Source organism: Leuciscus leuciscus (genome assembly GCF_965113295.1).
Source record: "Leuciscus leuciscus genome assembly, chromosome: 1".
Lineage (NCBI taxonomy): Eukaryota > Metazoa > Chordata > Actinopteri > Cypriniformes > Leuciscidae > Leuciscus > Leuciscus leuciscus.
Window position 1 is genome coordinate 67,634,537 of NC_138725.1, and position 26,329 is coordinate 67,660,865.

The 26,329-nt window shown below is 40.1% G+C and overlaps 3 long non-coding RNA genes across 5 annotated transcripts in view; 2 read left to right on the forward strand and 1 right to left on the reverse strand.

Annotated features, from left to right (window-relative positions):
- The first annotated feature begins 287 nt into the window (after nt 1-287).
- On the forward strand, nt 288-7,545 carry LOC309478499. Its single transcript, XR_014199015.1, has 2 exons — nt 288-2,071; nt 6,562-7,545. It is a non-coding gene; the product is annotated as an uncharacterized lncRNA (long non-coding RNA).
- A 2,814-nt stretch (nt 7,546-10,359) lies between these two features.
- Nucleotides 10,360-26,329, reverse strand: part of LOC309512612 — a 99,184-nt gene continuing 83,214 nt past the window's right edge. The window contains exons 1-7 of one of the 3 annotated variants that reach the window (XR_014211105.1): nt 14,685-14,730; nt 13,269-13,312; nt 13,039-13,090; nt 12,750-12,837; nt 12,455-12,494; nt 11,411-11,485; nt 10,360-11,060 (exon numbers count right to left, since the gene is read on the reverse strand). This is a non-coding gene — a long non-coding RNA (uncharacterized lncRNA). Of the gene's footprint in view, nt 11,061-11,410; nt 11,486-12,454; nt 12,495-12,679; nt 12,838-13,038; nt 13,091-13,268; nt 13,313-14,684; nt 14,731-26,329 lie in introns of those variants that run through there. The other 2 variants (XR_014211106.1, XR_014211104.1) reach the window with 2 other exon arrangements.
- On the forward strand, nt 19,322-22,423 carry LOC309482052. Its single transcript, XR_014200178.1, has 3 exons — nt 19,322-20,080; nt 21,022-21,187; nt 22,294-22,423. It is a non-coding gene; the product is annotated as an uncharacterized lncRNA (long non-coding RNA).

Below are 26,329 nucleotides of genomic sequence, written 5' to 3' on the forward strand. Positions count from 1 at the left end.
TTAGTGCTTTCCACCTGATGAAATGAGCGCGCCTCAGCACAGCAAAAATGATGAAATAAACGCGGCAAAAAAATCGACCAATCAGAATTTTGGTCGAACCAGAACGTATCGACCAATTAATCGACTAATCGACTGGGACAGTACAGCCCTACTCAACAGCCTAGGGTACAGCGCGACACATACTTGCATCGAATGTTAACGCAGAGGAACGGGACACTGCAGTTTAGTGAGTTCACAAAAGTTCATTATTTCCATGTGCTTTAAAGCCTTCCCAGTTATACGTGTCATTCACTGCTGATGGGCTGTTCTAACATGCGCTTTACTGAGCACGAACACCTGAAGCGCACATGCACTGAAGCCTATTTAACAGCGCCTGGTTACTTTTGGACTAAGTTATCTTTCGAGTCTTATTTTGCTAATACTCTCAAATACACACAAGGTTTACATAAAGAAAGTTGGTTATGTCTAAGCTGAAAGCAAACCGAGAAAATTTAGAGAAATCTGCTTTTCAAATGCATGTATATTAGAAGTGTTGTGGTCCATATCGCCCAGCCCTAATCTCAGCTGAGGAATAGGGTCTTATCTAGCTAAACGATTGGTCATTTTCTAAAAAATATATATATACATTGATATACTTTAACCACAATTGTTCATCTTGTGCTGGTCTGCGACGTGCCGGAAATTACGTCGTCATGTTGGAAATGTCACAAGAGTTTTTTTTTTTTTAAATGGTAATAATAAACTAAATCAAAGATGTCCGACAACAATTTTGAATTTGGAGGAGAATGAGATGGAATTTTTCGCCCCTTCCCTGCCTTTTTGAACCGGATGCCTGGCAGACCATCACAAGATGAACAACTGTGGTTAAAGAGTATATAAATGCTAGATAAAGACCCTATTGTGTAGAGCCCTTTGAAACTGCATTGATTTAGACTTCAATATGTTGGTTGTGGTTGAAGTCTAGCCTGGTTAAAACCAGACCCTTCTCAGTCGTAACTGAGATAGGGTCTGGAAAATCTTCATTAACAACTCATTTTCAAAGAACACAAACAGACGTTGCTCAAATGCCTCTGGGCGCAATTGAATAGACCAAAAACCAATCGGAGCGATCGTCATTGTGTAAAGCCATATGCTGCGTCCCAATTTGCCTACTTACTCTTTTTGTGAATAAAAGGTATTTACTTTTGAATGTGTAGCAAAAGAGTAGGCAAGCTTTGGGACATACTACTTTGTTATCTTTATTGGATGGATCTTTCATATACATCCTGTCACATAAACTGCCCTGTCAATCATCTTGTCACAGTTAAAATGCTCCATTAAATCTAATTTAATCTCCTACCATTTAGGAGAGAAATGTAATAGCACGTTCCTCTGTCAGTCGTGGGTCTTTCATTGAGACTGTCCTCATGTGTTTGCAATTTTAATATAATAACGCATTTCAAAGTTGTTGCGCTTCACCAACGGATGTCGCTGGGGGTAATTGGAAAGACCTAAAACCAATCAGAGCGATCATCATTGTGTAAAGCCACCTAAACTTTTGAGATTATTGCCAAGATTTGGAAAGATTAGAAATGAGCTTAAATGGACTCTTGGCCAGACTAACTTGCAGAGCAAATCTACATTTGCCAGAAGTTGGTCTGTGTTTTCCCTGGTTAGTTGAAGTCCATCATGGGGAGAAAAATCCTGAAATGTTTTATTAAAAAACTTAAGAAATAGAGAAATGAACATTTTGGTTGGCATTGGGGTGAGTAGATTATCAAGAAATGTTTATATTGACGTGATTAAATCTTTTAATTTATGTAAACAATTTATTTAATTGATAAACGTGCAAAAACTTGTATCATACCTTTTATTTTTTGTTACATATCAAGTTCATTTTCATTTTCAGTTGGTGATGCTTCTCTGGCCATGAAAAAAAAGGTATTTGACAAGCTGATGCAAGTACAGAGACTTGAGGAAGAAGAGGCTGTACTTGTGGAGGAGATGAAGAGACACTGGGATCACATCTGCAGACGTGTCAAAGATCTAAACGATCAGACTGATGCGTTGTCAGATGGCCTCACTACTAAGAGTAAGTGTTTGTTTTCTCAGAAATCATTGATTATTAAATTATAAATATTTTACCTCTCATTGGAGTTTACTTAAGAATTTTGACAGGCATGTCAAATTTAGTGTATTGATATACATCGCTAAGTTGCTTCTTAAAAGGTAACTCTCGCCAAAATGCAACCTAGGGTCGTCTTGTTAATCAGAACCAGAATCAGAATCAGAAAGAGCTTTATTGCCAAGTGTGCTTGCACCCACAAGGAATTTTTCTTGGTACTGAAGCTTCCAGTGCACATATACAAATACAAATACAACAAGAAACATAGTAATACAAATTCTAAGAATAAAATATATAAAAAAATAAAATAAAATAAAAATAGTATAAAAAGTTAAAAAAAGGGGTCACAGTTGGGTTTAGTCTGAATAAACATTTACAGATTATGAACATATTTACAGTATTTTGAGAAGTATGAATAATATAAATATAAATATCACCTGAGTTAGAGAATATTACACTAGACAGTGGGAGTCTAGTGCATGTTACAGATTATGAACATATTTACAGTATTTTGAGTAGTATGAATAATATAAATATAATTATCACCTGAGTTAAGAGAATATTGCACTAGACAGTGGGAGTATTGCACTTGCAGGCATATGCCTTGGGGGGCATGTTAAGTGTTCAGAAGGGAAATGGCCTGTGGAAAGAAACTGTTCCTGTGCCTGGATGTTCTTGTGGCCAGTGATCTGTGTCGCCGTCCTGACGGTAACAGTTCAAACAGGGGGTGTCCAGGGTGAGTGGAGTCTGTGATGATTTTACCTGCTCTCTTCCTCACTCTGGAAGAGTACAGGTCCTGGAGGGTTGGCAGGGGGGCACCAATAATCCTCTCTGCTGTCCGGACTGTCCGTTGTAGTCTCCTGATGTCCGATTTGGTAGCTGAACCAAACCAGACAGTGATGGAAGTGCTTAAAACAGACTCAATGACGGCTGAGTAGAACTGGATCAGCAGCTCCTGTGGCAGATTGAACTTCTTCAGCTGGCGAAGGAAGTACAGTCTCTGCTGGGCCTTTTTCACAATGGAGTCAATGTGATTTGCCCACTTCAGGTCCTGAGAGATGGTAGAGCCCAGGAACCTGAATGACTCCACTGCTTCCACAGTGCTGTTCATGATGGTGAGAGGGGGGAGTGCTGGGGATTTTCTCCTGAAATCCACAATCATCTCCACTGTTTTGAGCGTGTTCAGCTCAAGGTTGTTATAGCTGCACCAGACAGCCAGCTGTTCAACCCCCAGTCTGTAAGCAGACTCGTCACCATTTTGGATGAGACCGATGACGGTGGTGTCGTCTGCAAATTTCAGGAGCTTGACAGAGGGGTCTTTAGAAGTGCAGTCATTAGTGTACAGGGAGAAGAGCAGTGGGGAGAGAACGCACCCTTGGGGGGCGCCAGTGCTGATGGTGAGGGTCCTGGATGTGAGCTTCCCCAGTCTCACTCGCTGCTGCCGGTCTGTCAGGAAGCTGGAGATCCACTGACAGATTGAGGATGGCATGGAGAGCTGAGTCAGTTTGGCTGTGAGAAGATCAGGGATGATGGTATTGAAGGCCGAACTGAAGTCCACAAATAAGATCCGTGCATAAGTCCCAGGTCTGTCAAGATGTTGCAGGATATAGTGCAGTCCCATGTTGACTGCATCATCCACAGACCTGTTTGCTCTGTAAGCAAACTGAAAGGGATCCAGAAGGGGTCCAGTGATGTCCTTCAGATAGGCCAACACCAGTCTTTCAAACGACTTCATGACCACAGACGTGAGAGCGACAGGTCTGTAGTCATTAAGTCCAGTGATTTTAGGTTTTTGGGGAACCGGAATGATAGTGGAGCGTTTGAAGCAGCAGGGAACTTCACACTGCTCCAATGATCTGTTGAAGATCTGCGTGAAGACTGGGGCCAGTTGGTCAGCGCAGGCTTTTAGACAAGCAGATGAGATGCCGTCTGGGCCTGAAGCTTTCCTAGTCTTCTGTTTTTTGAAGACTCGGCTCACGTCCTCCACACAGACCTTAAGCTCAGGTTGGATGGCAGAAGGGGGGAGGAGAGGGGTTGCAGGAGGTGATGGTGGATGTGTGAAGTGCACATCAGAGCGGGTGTGAGGTGTGAGTCTGGGCTTCTCAAACCTGCAATAGAATGCATTGAGAGTGTCAGCCAGTTGTTGATTCTCCACAGATCGGGGGGATGGTGATTTGTAGTTGGTGATGTTCCTCAGGCCTCTCCAGACTGATGCCGGGTCGTTGGCTGAAAACTGGTTTTTCAGCTTTTCAGAGTAGCTTCTTTTAGCAACTCTGATCTCCTTTGTCAGTCTGTTTCTGGCCTGGTTATACAAGATTTTATCCCCACTTCTGTAAGCATCCTCTTTGGCATGACGAAGCTGTTTGAGTTTCCCAGTAAACCATGGTTTATCATTAGTGAATGATAAGAATGTCCTGGTAGGAATGCATGTATCCTCACAGAAACTGATATATGATGTTACAGTATCTGTGAGCTCATCCAGATCGGTGGCTGCAGCTTCAAAAACAGTCCAATCAGTGCAATCGAAGCAGGCCTGTAGATCCTGCTCTGCTTCGTTGGTCCATCTTTTTACAGTCCTTATTACAGGTTTAGCTGATTTCAGTTTCTGCCTGTAGGTCGGTATAAGATGAACCAAACAATGATCAGAGAGCCCCAAAGCTGCCCGTGGGACGGAGTGATACGCATTCTTTTAAGGGTGCAACGCAAACGCAAACTGCGTTTAACGCAAACCCTTTAAGGGTTTAAGGGTAATCTACCTGAGGCAAACTATCGTTTGTCATAAAACATAAGCCATCAATACAGACCCTTTCCAAAAAATTTAAAAAAGTTCATTTATTTCAGGAATTCAACTTAAAATGTGAAACTAATATTATAGACTCATTGCATGCAAAGTGAGATATTCCAAGCCTTTATTTGTTATAATTTTGATGATTATGGCTTACAGCTTGTGAAAACCACAAAATCAGGATTAGATTTATGACCAGTCAACGCAGCCGTCTTCCAGGACATTTAGAACGCTTTATGCTTCCTTCAGCAGAAAAGCTTTATGCAGATGCTGAGTTCATTTTCCAGCAGGACTTGCACCTGCCCACACTGCCAAAATAACCAAAACCTGGTTCAATGAGCATGAGATTACTGTGTAACTACTGTGTGATTTCATGCAATATTATCATTTTCTGACATTTCGATTTTGTTGTTTTCACAAGCTGTAATCATTAATTAACAAGCTTCATCAAAATCACAACAAATAAAGGTTTCATCAAAATTACAACAAAAAAGGCTTGAAATAGGCTATCTCATTTTGCATGCAATGAGTCTATATATTAGTTTCACATTTTATTCCTGAAATAAATGAACTTTTTCCACGATATTCAAATTTTTGGAAAGGGTCTGTAGATTTAGGTTATCTGGATTGAAACAATATTATAATGCAGGATTGTTGCAATGATAACCATGACGTTCAAACATTTCCCTCTAATTCCATAAAGACTCAGTAAAGTACCTTTTTAATCAAACATTATTTTTAATGTTAATTAGTTTAACACCCAAAGAGCTAGACTAACGTTGTTAGACCCTTATCTGAGAGACCTGACAATCATAGAAAAATTTGAAAGTATTGCGTATGTAAATAACGTAACAATGTGGTTGTTGCAGGGTTACTTAACTGTCTGCTTATGGACTTTTTCAACTTGGTGAAAAACTTACCTCTAAACTCACTGCTAACTGCTTATCAGCCTCTCTTTTCCGAGACACTTATTATATACCGTCAATGGAGACACTGCGTACTGCAGACTGTAAAATTTCGCAGGGGTCACTGCTGTGCTGATGATGGGTGAAACCATTGTGAAGGGGAGGGGATTCTAAGATTTCTGTTTGATGCGGGTCTCCTTGGTCTTCAACGTAGGCTATGAACACAAAATATACTTAAAGGTGCTATCAGTGATGTCAGGCGTCTTTTAGGCCAAAACATTTTTTTTTCACCTACCGCAAACAACATCTCACGATCCGCTAGCTGGCTGTCTCCTGAACACACTGTAGAGAAACGAGGTCTCTGCAGACAGCCTATTCTCCACAAAAGCAGCTCAAACAAACTGAGCAAAAACAGTTCGACCCGTAAGCAGTAAACATAACAGACTGTTCCAGTCAATAACTGACTAGAATGATGTGGGGGTGGGGTTTGGGGAAAGTATGAGGAGAAGGGAGGGGCTAGTTAGCGTCCGTTTTGTTTGATGATAATTTCAAATATCAACAAGAGGTTATACCAACCAGGATCGCATAATGCACCTTTAAGAAATATTATCTGACTTATAAATGGGGTGGCAACATGGGTGGCAAGGCTTTATCCCATGGGTGGCAGCTGCCACCCTGTAGATCCACCCCTGGTTTCATGTTACCTATATTACCTATATTTATAATGCCTAATTTTTTTTTTTTTTTTTTTTTTGCCTATCCATCAGGACTGTCAGAGGATGCATATTGTGGCTTGCTCTGTCTTCTTCGAAAGCAGCTGCATGATCTGAAGACTGAAAAACAAAGGGTGAAGGAAGCATATCACCGATTAGTGACTGGATGGGATAGTTTGGATGTCCTTGAAGAAGATGACTGTGACGACTATGAAAGCATGTCTACAGATTCCTACGAATCAGCTGACGAAGACAGCGTAGATCCACACTTCTGATTTTCCAGAGATTTCCAATGTATTTTTATTTTTTGTATCTGCCTAAAAATTTACAAGATTTGTAGATTGCACTTCTGGAGTAAAGAATGGTTCAAAAAGCACTATTGCATGGATTAAAAAGATGACTGACAACTATGAAAGCATGTCTACAGATTCCTACGAATCAGCTGACGAAGACAGCGTAGATCCACATTTCTGATTTTCCAGAGATTTCCAATGTATTTAATTTTTTTTATCTGCATAAAAATGTACTACATTGTAGATTGCACTTCTGGAGTAAAGAATGGTTCAAAAAGCACTATTGCATGGATTAAAAAGTTAAAGAAATGTTTGACTCACTCTTTTTGTTTAAAATAGGCCTAAACAGTCCCAGGGCATGCTCTATCATGACATTTTTGTTTTCCTGTTTGTTCATTTATTTTAGCAAAATTTCCTTTAGTAGGATCATCCATATGCATTATTTGCTGATAACAACTACAATAAAGTAATAGCTTAGTTAACAATTACTTGTTTGCATTGGTTATATGATGCATTTTATATTATTCTAAATCATAAAACCCTATCAGTTTAAAAAAAAAATAACTTAAATAACTTCATTTACTTACCGTATATTGAAAATGTTAATTTTCTGTCATCTCTTAGAATATCTGAAAGGATTTCTATAGCATTTCTTCCAGTAAGGATACATTTACAGGTTAGACCATTAGTGGCTCCTTATAACCATGCTAAGGGTAATGTTAATTTTTATTTTTAGCTGTTCAAACCTGTTCAAACCTGTAATCTAATTGTGAAAAATATATTCCCTCAACAGACTATTTTATAAATTATATAAGTTAATCAAAATTAACCACACTAAAACATGATCCATTCTAGTGAATCTGGTCACATAGTTTAAATTGCTTTGTAATGAATGTTTGTGCAGGATGATGTTTTCTCCTCACCCTTAAATGCCCTTTAGCCAAATATATACACACTACACTTCAAATCAGGTTTCTTAAACTGCTTAAAAGTATAATTCACCCAAAAATGAAACTTCTATCATCATTTACTCACCCTCAAGTTGTTGAGTTTTTTTTCTGTTAAACATAAGAGAAGATATGTTGAAGATTCTGCGTACCAAGCAGTTGATAGCCCCCTTTGACTTTAATAATATGGGGAGAAAAAAAATCTACTCTGTTTAAGAAAAGAAATAAACAATTTCTTTATGACCTATCACTTTAAGTTGTCAATATAATCCATCCACTCATTCTCCAGACCACTAATCCTCTTTAGAGGCATGAGACTTCAGAGGCTGGTTTGCCTTCCCCAACATCTTGGGCCACATGTAGAGAAATACCCTGGATGAATGGCCAGTCTATAACAGGGGTCACATTCACACCTAATGACAGTTTATGTCTCCAATTGAACTATGATGCATGTTTTTGGACTGTTGTAGGGAAACCAGAGAAGGTTAGGGTTAGGGTTAAGCCTGAGGAAACCCCACATATACTGGCTTAGATGATCAAATAGGGACATTGCCTGTTGAGCGAACTTCCTGTGAACGTAACATTTGGACACCTAATTTGATTACTCTCTTTTTGATTAGTAAAGAGAGTCATTTGATAAGTCAATGCAGATGCTCACGGGAGCGTGTCTATGTTCCCACAGCCCTATGTTCCATCATTTCCAAGGTTGATTTTCTTTAACCCTAACCCTAAACCCAATATAAACGAGACTGTGGGATCATAGGGCTGTGGGAACATAAGACTGTGGAAACATAGGGCCTAATTTTCTAAATTCTTCGTAACAAGAAAAAAAAAAATCTTAGAAATGTGGGAATATAGGGTTGACCCCATGCTGACAAGTTCATGACTCATACAAAAACACTTAAACAGTGCATATTTTACTTGGGTGTGGTACATGGTACATGCATATGTGCACTACTGTAATAAACACAATTGTGATGGGATGCCTGTGAGGTTGGAGGCTGGAGGTTGGGCTTCCAAAGGTTTCACTGAAACTATCCCTGGGACAAAGCTGTGTCAATGAAATGTTGAAATTAAAGCCTTGACGTAGGATTAGAGAATAATATATGCCAGTATGAAGATTGGAAATGGCTCCTGCTTTGGAATATTGACCTCTGAACTTTGACCTCAGTGCATGCCCTGCTGAAAAATCCAGCTAGCCATGGCTGGTCTCCCAGCCTGGCCTAGCTTTTTTCCAGCCTGGCCTAGCTGGTTTTAGCCTGACCAGCTAAAACCAGCTAAGACCAGCTAAAAAATGTTCAAAACCCCTCTAAAACCAATCTGCTATAGCTACTTCCAGTTTAAACCAGCTTAGACAAGCCAACTGTCTTAGGCTGGTTTTAGCTGTCATTCAAAATACAGAAGGGGCGAAATACATCGGACCAATTGTTATAGAGAGCTCTTTAGCTATGTGACTATACTCTTAAGGATAGAGTCACTAAAATGGGGTGCAGTCAATTATGGTCAAAATTGATTCTCACCTATTTAGCAGTTATATAAAATATTATCACACAAATGCGATTACATCCACTTAAATCCCGCCTAATTGTACTCTTAATTCAGTATTTATTACTTTCAATTTTAAGTAATAAGCTATATTTATTTAAAACTACAATTTCCTATAGCAGCACCCTCCAGCTTGACACAAATTAGCGCCATATTTGTAGTTCTTCCAGTTACCAAAGTATTGCTGTGAATAGGGTTGTAAAAAGATACATCTACGGAATATATCAAACCTATAGTAGCCTAAAACCGAAGTCATACTTACACTGTATTTATAGATCTATGTTGAGAAAAAGTAAAGATGTTAGTTAATATTTTGGAGCAGCTTTATAAAAACATCAGCAGCACCACTCTCGTTGTCTTAGCAAATTAGGGGTTAAATATAGGGTTATAAAACCATCTATGCACATAATATAAAAAGGTTTTACTGCAGCCGGAGTTTTACAACGTTTGTTTGGCCATGGCTTTACTAAACTGCCCCCTTACTTAGAAATTAGCAGTTAGCATGTTGTTAACAGTGTAGGATTAATGTGATATGAATAATGCTATTTGGGTGAACATGACGCTGTTTGTAGTTTGCATTTACTTTTGGATGTGAAACTTACTTTAGTAAATTGTAGTAGGCCTATTACCTATTACAACACTTTGTTAATGAATACTACAGAACCCTGATAAAGTGTAGCCTACTGTTTTGTTTTTACTACGGTAAACTGTAGTGTAGTTCACTCAACAGGCAATGCCATCACAATTGTCATATAATTGTCTTAACAATTGTCTTTACAGTAGTGTACGCACCACACAAGTAAAATATGCACCATTTAAGTGTTTTTGCACGAAAGTGTTTGCTAAGTGTTTTTGCACAATTCATGTAGCCTACTTGTGAGCATCTGCATTATAGAGAATAAGTCAATTAGGTGTCCAAATGGTACTTTCATAGCAGGCAATGCCATCACAATGGTGTTTATTAGTGCACATACGTATGTACCACAGTAAAATAGGCTACACTATAGGCCTAAGTGCTTTTGCATGAGTCATGAACTTGTGAGAAATAAAAACTATAGTAAGCATGATACATTTAATTTTTGTTTATTTGATGAATGGAAAGTTTAAAATAATTATTTTATATTATTTAACAGAAAGCTTTTGTAGCATTGTAAATGTCTTTACTGTCACTTTTAATTAATGTAATGTATCCTTGCTGAATAAAATTATAAGTCTACTTTCTTTAATTTATTTTTTTAAATATGTATTCTGTTAAGTTCACACAACCGGCCATTACAATTGTGTTTATTACAGTAGTGAACATATGTATGCATCAAGACAAAGGAAGAAATTTCTCCACAGATTTACAGGATGTCAGTGAAAGTGGATTTTATCGATGATACAATATGGAAAACATAACAGAAAAACATCTATGGTTTAAATTCCATTTGATGATGTTCAACAAACAGTGAATAGATATTGCATACGTACACATACAGAATAATATGAAGAAATTGAAGAAGATCAGAGGCAATATTACATACCCTGTCAATGTACTTCATGCAAAAGTTACAGTGATTTATTAAAGCAGTAGGCTACTAAGGACTTTTTAGTTCACTAACAAACTTTTAACATTATTATTTCACTACTGGTGATGCCAGTCAAGAGAGACACTTATTAGCTTTGGTTTGAAATGTCAAATTCAATTGCACTATTTTCCAACAGACAAACAGACGATTGATAGAACTGTTGTGCCCACATCTAGCGTCCTCTATCAAGTCACAGGAACCTGTAGAGGAATTGTAAGGAAAAACAGAAAGAAAAAGATGACATCACACAGCAGTCAAGGTCCCAAAAAAAGATGACAATTCCAAATATCTACAAATAGTCTACAATGCTGCATTTCCAGCATCAAAATAACTTTTTAATCATTATCTTTACTCGTCAAAAGAAAATGCAGCTTCATGTAAACGATACCAAGATATCATACAAGTGGCTATAAATATTTGGCTGGAGATATTGTGAAATTGTGACAGACAAGCATTTAATTACAGATTACTACAGCAGAATAACATTGTGGTCAACTTCGTAATAAACATAAAACTTCTTCATGTCAGATCATGTTCATTATTTTCTTACCATCTGCCCACTCTCTCATTTTGCAGCTGGTGCTTTCAGGGTTTCCAGGTCCCAAAGTGGATCTGCTTTAGAAGTCTAAAATTACAAGAAACGTATTATTAGTGTACGAACCACCATTTGATTTTTGTTATCTGATTACTTGATAATTCAGGTTATTCTGTTTAATCATGTTCATATTGTTAAAAACAAGTTACATTTGTTTCTTGGATATTAAACAGGTCTCTTTTTTATGTATTTAAATTTATATGTAATTTTATGCCAATATTAAATCAGTTTGATGCTTAGAAGGCATAATTATTGCATTGCCAATGAATAATAGATCAAAAGATCCAACTGCTACTGGTCTTCTATCCAAATACAGAGGCATATAATGATGGCACTTGGCACATCTATGGTGCTTTTCCACTACACAGTACCAGCTCGCCCCGACTCGCCTTTGTTTGGTTTTCCACATGTATAAAAGTTGTACCTGTAACTGCTTCCAGGTACTTTTTTTCGTATCACCTCCGGCCAGGTTCGAGCGAGCTGAGGCGATACTAAAACATTGTGAAAACCAGGCAGACTGCTGATTGGTCAGAGAGAATCGTCACTATTCACTGCATCACTGCAAAGTAACGAGTGAATAACCCCGTCATTTTTAAATAGTTTACTTTTTGCTATGAGAAACAGCCACATCCAGAGGATCAAAAACAGCATATACACTCGATTTCCTCCATTGCCCTGTGTGTGTGGGTAGCGGGAGTGTGTCGCTATGACAACCAGGTACTATTGTGGAGGTACTAGCTGCAATGGAAAACACAGTGAAAAGCTAGCCGAGCCAAGCTGGTACTGTGTAGTGGAAAACTGCCATTACATGGCATGCCAACTACTGTTCCACTTCCTTCCCTAGTGTGGAACCAGGACCATTATGATGTTTACCACACAATGTCATCTGAACAAAGGGACACAAACCTGAACATCAAGGGCATATAGTAAAGCAAATGTCTCCAAATACATCCATTTTAATTAATCTAAACCCTAATAAAAAATTTGATAGTTTCCTACCTGGACCATGCCCCACCCATCCATCAAGTTACAAGTAATCCTGTTTACAAACAAGACACATACAGAAAAACACAGGTGAAAAAAAAAATAACATCTTTCACAGACATAAATATAAATGAAGTTTTATTAACTAAGTTTGGGAGGAACACGTTCAGATAATTAACACGAGTGGATAGCACTCAGCAAACAATGACAAGAGGGTATCTATAGACTCAACAGTTTTACCTCGATCCATTAACAGTTTGCATCATCCCTCCACCACCCCTTCTCCACACTTCTAGTTCTGAACACTTACACGGGGGGAGTACTCTGGATTCGGGCCTAATCCGAGCTCGGAGCCCTCCCTCCGGACAGCACGCCAAATAGGCATTAAACCTTGCTACCTGAAATTATATGTAAGTGTGAACTAGTGAACATTTATTCATACAAAACTGACATTTAATACAATATTTTAAATTAAGTTATTTCTAAAGATCTGTATGAACTGTATATAGCATAGTTTTTTAGACAATGAATAACAAGCCAAAAACTTTGTAGTTATTTTATTCATTATAATTTTAAAATTAACAAACAAAATGCTTAACTCATTCTTCAAGAAGGGAGGAGGGCTCCCAGGAGTCCTTCCATTTGGTCCCACTGTAAAGATACAACGTTTAAAGTAAAAATTTACATTTGCTGAGTAACTCTGTCAGGCTAGCAAAATGGTATATCATTTTATGAAATATAACTATTAAAAAAAACTGTTAACATTGTTAATGTTTAAACTGTTGTGTATGGTGTCAGTGTGTAATAAACTGTACATTAGTACACCTACCAGGTCTTGCATGGAACCCAACAAATAAGGACCTCCTCTGTTCCCTATAGAATAAACACACACAGAAAAACTATCACAACACAACATCCAGCAACGTTTGTCTTGGCACAAGTCTTGCAATTGTGGTGGTAGCAAGTAAGTCATGTCAGGAGTACTCAAAATATACTTTGTTGGAAAATATTAACATGTAATAACATTAAAACAAGAACATTTATTGCTGTAAGGTGGTGTTTCAAAGTGGTACAGTACAATATCATACATCTGAGTGGTCTAGTAAATTACATGAAAACATTGTGACAGTTTCAATTCATGTTAACTTTACATTACCAACGTAATCATTCTACTATTTTATCTTTACATTAATGTTTTCAAGGTTTCTGCAAGTTTCAAAAAGTAAATTACATTTAATTAGTAAATAAATATTTTTAAGATTTTAAGAATTTAAGACCTATTTCATGTCAATACTTGCAAAAAAGTATGAAGGCTATAAGGAAAATCAAAGACGAATAATTACTTGCAAAATTACATTAATGTGCAATTGTAGGTTTCATATTTGTCAGACAGACAGACAACTAATAACTACAACAAGTAACGTTAAATAAATTCCAACATAAGACCTACCTAAACATATATTGGTTGGTAACCGAAGTATTGATTGGACAGCAGTCTACATCATATGAGCAATACGTACAGCCAAATTATTTTCTGTTATTGTAAAGTATGTATGCATCTTGTTTGTAAAACTCTGGTTAAATTAGTGCTCAGTGCATGAACACTAAATCCAGATTATTGTTCTCCAAACATCCAGTTGTAGAGTCAAGTGCTCAAACAATGAAGACATTTTTTTAACGCAGTATTAAACCGCATGTCCACCAAACCGTTTTTAGCCAGCTGAAAACGCTAGGCGCTCTGCTGAAATCACATATTATATGAAATATCAACAAAAGTGTACTAGTATCTCATTTCACAGATCATTTTATTTCTGTGTTGTTAAAAATTCCAATAAATTTAAATGTGAGCAAGCAGAATGTGACAGTTGGTCTGTGTGGCATTTGTCCAGCCCCTCCTCCACTGTGATTGGACGGCTGGGTAAAAAGTGACAGTGATGAGCGCTGCGTTTTACCCAAAGTTGAACATTCGTCAACTCTCGGCGACTGGTAAAAAACGCAGAAGGCTCGGTATATCAGCGTGTAAAATACGCTCAGCACCTTGTTACACCCATGCATGTTTTAAAACCACGGCGCTCCCATTAAAAACAATTGGAAAAATACGGCAGTCGCGTGAAAAAAACCGCTTTGGTGGACACATGGCCTTTTTTCATTGTAGAATCAAAAAGGATTAAAATATTAATAATGAGTGAATGAGGGTACATTGATATAAAGCAAGACAGTTTGAAATGGCTTTAGAAAGACAAACCTCTCTCACTCTTCTTTTCAAAACTTTGGAGTACTCAAAGTTGTTTGCCTCACTCTTATACAGCATTCTGGACACTCATCTGAAAGATAGGCAATATAACATTGAAATAAGTATACCAATATACCAGTATAGACAATACCAAACTGTGGCAAACTGTTACCAAATACCCTGAATCAATGTGTAATTGATACATCATATCATTTTAAATAGAGAAAATTTACTTAAAGGTACAATATGCAAGAATTTTTTTGCCGCTAGAGGGCGCTACATTCCAAACAACAACAACGGCGTAGCTTGATGACGATGTGAAGGAGCGTGGAATGATGGGAACTGTCGTTTTAAACTCCACCGTGGATGTAAATCAGTCAGACGGGAATCGAAAAATCATGTTCATGGATGAGGCTAAGTTCTATTTTTATAAATGTTGCGTTTAATGACATGCTTTTTGTGGCGAGGGGGGCGTGGTTCAGCGCGGTCTGTAACGGGAGAGAGAAGAGACGAGCAAGTAGGTCAAGTGCAAAGTATTATTGGCGTGGAGAGCTTATAAGCCGCGCTGGAACGAGAGAGAGACTGGAGAGAAAATTGGACGCAGAGAAAGAGAACCGGTGGATCCGAGCTCTCATTTTTGAACTGTTTTGTGCCGTCGCGGTTGCCACGGTAAATGCGCGTTGTGCGCGGCTTTTGTTTGTTTTGCTTTATTTTAATAAAGTAGCCTACGAGTCCCAGTCACGCCGACCCCTGTCTTCTTCCTTCCTGACTCTTAAACCTCATCACACTTTTATTTCATTAAAATGAATTAACCGCAAGAAAAGTAAGGTTTAATACTAAATTGGTTATCATAGATGTTACTGTATTTGTTGAATTCATTGTTGTGATAACGCTGCGCAGTTTTACGTGTTCTAAACAATTGTTGTAAAAGTACATTCGAACATGCCCACATCATTTGCCAAAATACTGATTAATCTTTATGTATAACACATGCTATGTTTATTTACATGGCCATAAACACCAGACGTGATAAACAATGTCAATAAACTAAACACAAATCTAAAGCAATAATACTTTCCTTACATAAACATAACTATTACCGAATGCTACATTTGGAAAATATAAAATTAAGCATGCTTTGTCGACAGAACCAGCAGCAATCGGTAAAGAATAATTGTGTACCATAACGACTGCAAGAAACAAGCTAAAGTTTGTAGCTTGATAGACGCTACAACTACAACTTCCGCATTTGTCCAGGACTCCACGCAGTATGAGCGGAAACCGAGGGTAACGCGGATATGACGCAATTGACTGGCGACTCCCAGCTCACCCCTGTTCTAACGCCCCGTTTCCTTGGATAAAATCGCAATTTTCTCACGATTTAAAAATAGTTGGAAACATTTGGGATATTGTAAGTAATCAACTTAACAAAATATATAACACTGGCCTTGAGATTTTGGGATATTTTAATGCAAAATTCTTACATATTGTACCTTTAACACTTTTTTTTTTGCTTCATCTTGCTGGCTACCCTCTGTTGGACTGAATCTGTATAAAGAATATACAACATACCACATTTTATTAAACATTATTTCAGTCAGGGCCACAATCATCAAACATGATTGACAGTTAGCATACAGTTTTGATTGGCGATCTAGTTTTGCTCTGGACAAGAACTCCATGCGCATCCATGCTGCCTAGCATGAATAAGAGCAGGGAGAGCAGCAATAACAGAACAGAACCAACATTAATGTATTGCAGATATCATTAATTATTTGTAATGTACAACAATATTAGAGAATTTAAGTCTCATTCAGAGGGAATCAGAATGCCACATACTGATTGATGAGAGGAGGAGCTGGGGATGGAGGAGAGTAAATAGCTCCTGGGAAACGCAATAGCTTTTAATAATACTGGAGGAGCGTATATATGTATTCAGTGATAGGCGTTGTATTCCTATAGGTAGACGTGGATCAGCTGATGCGAGCTTGTCTAACGTGACCTGCCAGAACTGGGTTCTACAGACTCATTTAGAATGTACAGTATCAGTCAAAAGATTGGGCACGCTTTCCCATTCTCTCAAATGGGTATGTGGGTTCCAACTTTTGACAGGTACTGTATTAAAAAAAACATAGTTCTGAGATGCCCCACATATTATTCACTAATAAGACATTACTGACAATTAAGGAAATATACTTCACTTCTTTGTCTTTTTGCCTTAGGGCCCCGGGGTCTTGTAGCTTCTGATGAGCCTGTGGTCTCGCTGACAGTAGCTACTGGAGGGTTCTCGGTCTCGCTGACAGTAGCTACTGGAGGGTTCTCGGTCTCGCTGACAATAGCTTCTGGAGGGTTCTCGGTCTCGCTGACAATAGCTTCTGGAGGGTTCTCGGTCTCGCTGACAATAGCTTCTGGAGGGTTCTCGGTCTCGCTGACAGTAGCTTCTGGAGGGTTCTCGGTCTCGCTGACAGTAGCTACTGGAGGGTTCTCGGTCTCGCTGACAGTAGCTACTGGAGGGTTCTCGGTCTCGCTGACAGTAGCTTCTGGAGGGTTCTCGGTCTCGCTGGAGACAACTGCAACAACTGGAAGTATCTCGAGCCAAAATGGCATGGCAGTTCGGGACATAGTCACGAAATTTAATCTATTGATTCGTGTTCGTGGACACGAATTTCCCCATTTTTTCGTGTCACTCTGCACGACTTTCAATCTAATGTATTTCAATGGGACGTATTTTTCCTGCCTGCACCATGTTTTTCTTTCGAGAGCACAGTATTGTTTTTTCTCAATTGTTATTCATTTTGCAAACTTTAAGAGCTACATTACTCAACATTTAATCAAGAGATTTTAATCCTCGTTTTTATTGCTTTATATTCGGTAGGTTACTCAACATGAATCTATTGATTCGTGTCTATGGGCACGAATTTGCTTCTTTTTTTTCGTGTCACTCTGCACGACTTTCAATCTAATGTATTTCAATGGGGCGTAGATATGCACCACGTCTTTCTTTCGAGAGCACACTATTGTTTTTTCTCAAATGTTAGGCTATTCCCTTTGCAAACTTTAAGGGCTACATTACTCAAGATTTAATCAGGAGATTTTAATCCTTGTTGTATTGCTTTATATTCGGTAGGTTACTCAACACGAATTGATTCGTGTCTATGAGCACGAATTTCCTTCTTTTTTTCGTGCCACACAACACGACTTCCAATCTAATGTATTTCAATGGGACGTATTTTTCGTGCCTGCACCACGTCTTTCTTTGCAACATCGTCTCACCCCTATTCGTCACATAGGCTATGCCGTCTGGTCATTTCCCCCTCACGTCCAAAGCCGACGTTGAGGGTACCCCCCTATTCGTCACTTGACAACGGAGAGGGTCGTCCGATAGATTTGAGTGCAAATCCCTCATCTTTGAATTTTGAACTTTGATTATTTTTCTAACCCTAACTTTTTTTCCTCTCTTTTTTATATAATTTTGGGCTACATTAAAATTACATAAAGGACGGTATATTTTCTATATGCTTAAAACATGCCTTAATTTAGGTGGGATATTTTATAATTTTCGATCACATATTGTGGTAATTTCCCCCTTACGTCCATAAGCCGACGTTGAGGGTAGCTAGCTGAAACACTTTTCTAAATCGGTAATATCAACGATTTTTCCTCTCTTTTTTTATATAATTTTGGACTACATTAAAACGACATAATTGCAGGACTGCATATTTGCTGTAGGCTTAAAACATGCCTTAATTTATTGTGGGATATTTTATAATTGTCGATGGTATTTCAATTTGCAATGGCTTATCGTGAGCCTACTTTGCTGCTTTTTTTTTTGCGCAAAAAAAAAGAAAAAAAGAATAGCCTAGTTTTATAGAACTTTCATCTCAATACTGATTATGAAGTTGTAATAAATTAATTATATAGCCTACTGCAGAAATGTTTAAATTACTTTATATGGACATATCCTTTGGCAAAGAGATGGATGCATTCTGGGAAGTGATATGTGTTTAAATGTAATGGCTACATACTCGTGTTTCCTTCACTTGGACATTTATGCTGACCCCTTTAAAATGTTTAGCACGGATATAAAATATTAAGACTGTACTTTTTAATTATGATTGATATTTTGGCTCAATTTTGTGCAACACGTCACTGTGTGTGTGACCATCGCAGAAACCATTGCCCAGCGCGATTCCACCACGGTAAGTCGCTTACAACAGCCTAATAAGCAAGATGAATTCATAAGCATTATTTACACGTCCAAAATTAATAAAATTACGAGTTTATAAAAAAAAAACATGTTCTAAGCCTAGATATAGGTTCTAGATGTATATATGTATATATAGGTATATAAAAAAAAAACATGTTGATATATATATATATCAACATGTTTTTTTGTTTGTTTTTTTGACGTGTAAATGCTTATTGAGAATTTATTGGGGGAATAGTAACTTTAATTGGGGACATCTAGATGATGTAATTTTCTCTCGATCATCGTGGTTCACACACAACGTCACTGTAATGTGTCAGTAATAACAATATTATCACTTGATCTAACGTTATAACGTTACTGCACATAACGCTGCCTTTATATCTGGGATGGCGAAACCTAGACACATACACGCCATTAAAAAAAAAATTTTTACGCGACTTTTAACAGTAGCACAGGAAATAGGAACAACGTGAATCTGTATTTATTTATCCTAAGAATTTACAAGAAAATGGGAATCACTCACTATTAGAGTACACTTTTTAAATCTTATATCAACATAACACTACATAATTAACATTTTCTGTTGTTCTCCCTGCAGATCCTGTCAAACATCACCCGTCGAACCTATCCGAACCTGATTTTCAAAACCCAAAGGCACTTTTTAAGAGCCAACCTCTATCTCTTCATTATTTTCTATATCTTACATCCTCTCTGTTACTCTCTTTCATCCTCAATCTTTATCTATCTCACAGTCTTTATCTATTGCTCTTTCTTTCCTCCCTGTCTGTCTTTGTCTACTTGTCTGTCTTACCCATCTTTGTCAGTCTGTCTGTTTGTATCTGACTGTCTGTTTGTATCTGACTGTCTGTCTGTATCTGACTGTCTGTCTGTCTGTATCTGACTGTCTGTTTGTATCTGACTGTCTGTCTGTATCTGACTGTCTGTCTGTCTGTATCTGACTGTCTGTATCTGACTGTTTGTTATAATGCCAGGGGGGTCTACAAAAAAGATCTGCCCCTTTTGCCAGGGGATTTTATTTTGCGCTCAAAAGATCTGCTCACATTGTAAAAAGGAGCAGCCTCTGAAGCAGCGCCTCAAGAAGAAGCTTCAGAGGTTTGATGAGAAGCGAGAGGAATGGGTGGTTGGTCGTAAGAAAAACCACAACACTGCATCCATCAAGGATGAAGCCAATATCATGGTACGTACAATTTCATACATGACAGTAAACTGTCCAGATCATCTAGGAAGTACATTCAGTGGTACCATTTGTTATTAAGTGAGCATGCCAGCGCAAGGTCAGAAAGGCATTATTTTTTGCCAATATAGATGAATCTTTTTTTTCCAATGATACTTTGTCCTCCCTGTGTCATCAGAATCAATTTAAAAGTATAATTTAACTATCAACTTTGAAGGCACACGTAATTGTGATTTGTAGTTTTTATTTTAGTGGCAATACCCTTAAGTAATCACATCTTCACCGTAATACATCACATACCAAAATGATCTACCAGAGCAAAATTTGAACACACAGCAAATATAATTGAAACTCAGGAATTCTTGAGTTCATAACATATACAGGCATGCATTATGACAGAATTACAGGTGGAATTTAATAATCAAACTTTCTTATCGAGTGGATGAGAAATAACACATGAACTGCATTCATACTGTACTACTCAAAGCACTTTAAAATGTGAATGCGTCAACTGTAAATATGTGCAGCATTCACCCATTTGGTCACGTAATCGCTAAGGTTCTGCCTTTATTTTTACTAAATCTTTAGATTGTCATTGTCCAGTTGCACAATGGTTACATAATCTTATCAATGTAGGTGCAAAACCCGAGCTACTAATGTTACAAAAATAAATATTTATATAAAGTTATATAAAGGGTTCCCTCATGGTGTCAGATTCATCTTTTTACTGTTTTTCTATATAGAGTTGTTTTTTGCTTCTATTGTATGAGCCTTTCCTGTTTGCACATACAGCTAAACTCACCATTAGGTTAAAAATCCTGAATGGCAGTAACCTGGATGCTGTCATTAATAATGTTATATATTTTTTAATTAATATTCTTAGTTATTTTTTATGTTGTTTTTCTATTACTTTAAACAGCAAACACACAATTTTGTCATTGCAGCTTGAGAAACTCCATGCCATTGGCTACAAACCAGTTCTGCTACTAGGAAAGGAGAACAAAAAAAAAGAAATTAAGTGCGAAATATTAACGCCTCGCTGCACACTCTCCACCTTTGCCCAGGACTACCTACAGAAGATAGGTTCATTTTATGAATACCTTTGTGAAGGTGAGATGCATGCACTGTATCTTAAAGTCACAGTTCACAACTTGTGTTGAGTACGCAAAATATTTTATTAATGTTTAAATCTTAAAGGAATGGCTCACCCCTGAAACTTAAATTCAGTCATTCTATTTTTCTGCTGCTGAATGCTTGTATGATCATAGTCTACTCTATGTGACGTCTCTACCAACGCATTTAATGTAGACGCAAATGGGTAGAAAAACATAAAAATTCACACCTGGCAATTGATTATGGGAATTGAAGTAAACTATTTCAAAACAGTAGTTTCCTGCAACTGCAGATGTAGACATGTAGATTCTAAGTGTATTGAGCCCTGTTTGTATTAATAGCATGCAGCACACTGGTCTACAATGGGATTTGGCACCCAGAGTTAAGTGCATTCAAGCATATACTGTCAACTTTAGAATTATGTTTGGTATGTTTTTGTAGGAGACATATTTCATTTCTGTTTTCAGCCCACATACAACCATATTTTTAATGTTTAGGCACTCTGACCACAGCAATTTTTGTAGTGACATACTAATTGAACACATTACATTTGCAAAGACCCGTTTTGGTCACTGGGTCAATGAATCAAATGATAATGAATCTATATATACTCATTGAAACAATATCGAGGACAGTGCTAAAATGTAGATCATTAACGGAAATAGCACAAAGAAAAAGAAAACCATCAAATTTTTGCTGGATACACCACAAACTTACACTGCTACTAACTTTGAGGCATAAAGCCCAAAGTTTTTTAGCGCACGCAGTCTAGTCTTAACTGAATAGTTTGACCCAGACTGTAAACGAACATTATACTTGTCATTTTTTCAATAGATATTATGAGCACTCTGGGTTTTATTTTTCTGACTTAAAGATATATTGTATTGGTTATCGTCATAGAAAATCAATCAGATATATTACAGATATCTAATACATCCAGTAGACTCTCAATAGTTCTCCTTGCCTTCAAATCTGGTTGGAGAAAATTTGGTATATATTATTCAAACACATTTACCTAACAGTTAAAACAGGTACAGATCAAGCTTATGGTTAACCTCTATGTTTTAAATAAGCAAAACACAACACTTGTTTAACTTGCACAGGATGGACCCAGGATTCCAGTGGCAATGAGGATCAGCTGATTACTCTGCAGCTCACACCCTGCGAGGCGAGCCCCACGGAGGGGCAAGTGGAGCAGGCGGAATCCACGGAGGGGCAAGTGGAGCAGGCGGAATCCACGGAGGGGCAAGTGGAGCAGGCGGAATCCACGGAGGGGCAAGGCGGAATCCACGGAGGGGCAAGTGGAGCAGGCGGAATCCACGGAGGGGCAAGGTAATTAGAACAAATTTAAAGAGTTACAGTTTATATTTGTAAAGGCCAAAACCTTAACTTGACTTCAAGTGTTTTTCCCCCATAGAGCTTGATGCAGGTTAGGGCTCTTTTCAACGAAATGAACTCAAACACACCATGCTATAACTTTTTTGCTGCTTGATAAAGTAAAACTCACTAGGTGATGATACACAGGGCAACTTTTTTAGCAATGTTGCTGGGCAATCTTGCCGAGCGATTGTTCCTTGGGCACTTTCACATTGAAAATGGGCAACACATTTCTATCTGGATAATTTAGATGGGTTGTGGGCCCTGTGTCTCATCTGGTTGCCCGTTGACGGCAACATTGCTAAAAAATTTGCCCTGTGTATCATCACCTACAGGGTTCTCATTTTCAATGGATAATCTGCTAGAAAAGTTGATCTGATATTACATAATTAGATAGATGAAAGGTCTATCTGATTCTGTACAAGGGCTGTTGGAAGGAATTTTGTGAGTCTATTATAAATCTAAAAGTAAAATAAGTACTACTAATCAAATGCTGAAATTACTAGGCCAAATTTGATTACTAAAGATATTAGGATAATTTGAATATTCAAAATAATTGGGAATGTCAGTGTCCCATGAACACTTAACTTAACCATTCTCCCACCCCTTGCGTTCCCTGAACAAGTCAGCGCAGGATCAGCGCTTGTTGAAACAAATTAGGATTATCACAAACAGGATGGACATAAACGATAAAATGAAACACGTGGAGTTAATGGAGCAACCTTAATTCAATCGCAATAAGAATGCATGTACTTTACACCTATTAATACATGTACTGCCACACTTGTGCGATGTTGTGATCTTCAAGTATTTTAAATAATAAGTTAAAGATTTATTTGGTATATGAGTAATTTTCTTTCTCCAAACCCACAGCTGTCTTCACAGGGTCAGCCAGGGGCACAGTCGCAAGTCGAAAAAAAAAAAAGTCAGGTATGTAAATAATGTTTGTCCGTCCTTCGGATGAGATGTTAAACTGAGGTCCCTGACTCTCTGTGGTCATTAAAAATCCCAGGGTGTCCTTCGAAAAAGTAGGGTGCGGTGGGGTGTAGGGGTGTAACCCCAGCATCCTGGCCAAATTTGCCCATTGGCCCCTGTCCATCATGGCCTCCTAATCACCCCCATATACTGATTGGCTTCATCACTGTCTCCTCTCCACCAATAAGCTGGTGTGTGGTGAGCGTTCTGGCGCAATATGGCTGCCGTCGCATCATCCAAGTGGATGCTGCACATTGGTGGTGGTTGAGGAGATTCCCCCTTCCATGTAAAGCGCTTTGAGTACCCAGAAAAGCGCTATTGTCACGATTAATGTCTGTGTTCCCCTGTCTCATTCTATGTTTAGCAGGTCCCCGTTATGTTGATTAGTCTTCCCAGGTGTTTTCCATTAGCCACGCCCCCTTGTTATCTTGTTTAGCTTGTCTGTCTGTGTATTTAAGCCCTGTGTCTTGTTTCAGTCTTTGTGAGTTCTTAATGTTGTATGTTGGCTGTTCCTGTATCTCTCTCTGAGTTTATTACCTTTTGAGTTTGTTTAATAAAACCTGCTGCAATTGGATCCTGCTTCTGCATCTGCTTCAGCTGTCATTGTAACAGAAGAACTCACCATTTATGGATCCAGCAGTACGCGTCCTTCAAGATGTTTTGGGATCGGCTCACGGCGATAGTGAAGGAAAGCCACGATCTGTTTGAGTTTACTGAGAAATTTTGTGAGCTAGCTACAAACTGTGATCTGAGTGATGAAACTTTAAAAACAGGTTATATAATCGGATGCGTCGATCCTCGACCACTCCCCGATCTCTTGGGGCTGGACTGGAGAGAAGCAGTTGCCATCTGCTGGGAGAGTTTTACTCCCAAGTATGCTCTACATTCATCCAGCCCAGCCAAACCTGCTCACACTGTCAGCCCAGGCAAACCCACATTACCACTCCCTGCTGAGCACCGTATCTGTTTCGGACCAGTGGCTGAGATCACATGGCCCAGAGCACGAAAACTTATTTCTAACAGTGCTGATCTGGTGTCTAAAGTGTTTGACCCCGCTTGGATAGCCGTCCGGGGAGCTCGCAGGTCTGCTCCACGTTCCACCAAAACCACCGAACCAGTCATTTGCCCAGTCGAGCCAGAGCTTCACGTCAGTCCTGCCGAGCCAGAGCTTCACGTCAGTCCTGCCGAGCCAGAGCTTCACGTCAGTCCTGCCGAGCCAGAGCTTCACGTCAGTCCTGCCGAGCCAGAGCTTCACGTCAGTCCTGCCGAGCCTGAGCTTCACGTCAGTCCTGCCGAGCCTGAGCTTCACGTCAGTCCTGCCGAGCCTGAGCTTCACGTCAGTCCTGCCGAGCCAGAGCTTCACGTCAGTCCTGCCGAGCCAGAGCTTCACGTCAGTCCTGCCGAGCCAGAGCTTCACGTCAGTCCTGCCGAGCCAGAGCTTCACGTCAGTCCTGCCGAGCCAGAGCTTCACGTCAGTCCTGCCGAGCCAGAGCTTCACGTCAGTCCTGCCGAGCCAGAGCTTCACGTCAGTCCTGCCGAGCCAGAGCTTCACGTCAGTCCTGCCGAGCCAGAGCTTCACGTCAGTCCTGCCGAGCCTGAGCTTCACGTCAGTCCTGCCGAGCCAGAGCTTCACGTCAGTCCTGCCGAGCCAGAGCTTCACGTCAGTCCTGCCGAGCCTGAGCTTCACGTCAGTCCTGCCGAGCCTGAGCTTCACGTCAGTCCTGCCGAGCCAGAGCTTCACGTCAGTCCTGCCGAGCCAGAGCTTCACATCACGCCCGCCGAGCCAGTGTCTCTGGACAAGATGGCTGTCGACGCCGAGCCAGAGTCTGTGATGGTCCTGCCCAGCTCAGAGCCCTCTTCGCCGCTGGCCCTGCCCAGCTCAGAGCCCTCTTCGCCGCTGGTCCTGCCCAGCTCAAAGCCCTCTTCATCGCTGGTCCTGCCCAGCTCAAAGCCCTCTTCATCGCTGGTCCTGCCCAGCTCAAAGCCCTCTTCATCACTGGTCCTGTCCAGTCCTGACCTGCCCTCGTCGCTGGCCTCGTCCAGTCCTGACCCGCCTTGGCCGCCCGAAGGGTCCTCTCCGCCGTGGCCACCCGAAGGGTCCTCTCCGTCGTGGCCACCCGAAGGGTCCTCTCCGTCGTGGCCACCCAAAGGGTCCTCTCCGTCGTGGCCACCCGAAGGGTCCTCACCGCCATGGACACCCGAAGGGTTTTCTCCGCCTTGGCCACCCGAAGGGTCCTCTCCGCCGTGGTCACCAGCTCAGCCTGCTTCACCATGGCCACCTCCTCAGCCTGCTTCACCATGGCCACCTCCTCAGCCTGCTTCACCATGGCCACCTCCTCAGCCTGCTTCACCATGGCCGCCTGAAGGGTCGTCTCCGCCCTGGCCGCCAGATGGCCTGTCGTCTCCGCCCTGGCCGCCTGAAGGGTCGTCTCCGCCCTGGCCGCCTGAATGGTCATCTTCGCCTGCACTGCCTGCTCCGCCCTGGTCGCCTGCACTGCCTGCTCCGCCCTGGTCGCCTGCACAGCCTGATCCGCCCTGGTCGCCTGCACAGCCTGATCCGCCCTGGTCGCCTGCACAGCCTGATCCGCCCTGGTCGCCTGCACAGCCTGATCCGCCCTGGTCGCCTGCACAGCCTGATCCGCCTTGGCCTCCCGTCTTGCCGCAGTCTCCAGGTCCTCTTCCACTCCACGGGCCTGGCCCTCCATCCCACCCCCGGGTCCGCCTCCGCTCCACCACCCTCCTGAACTATTGTTTTGTTTTGTTTTGATGGGCGTCGGGAGCCGCCCA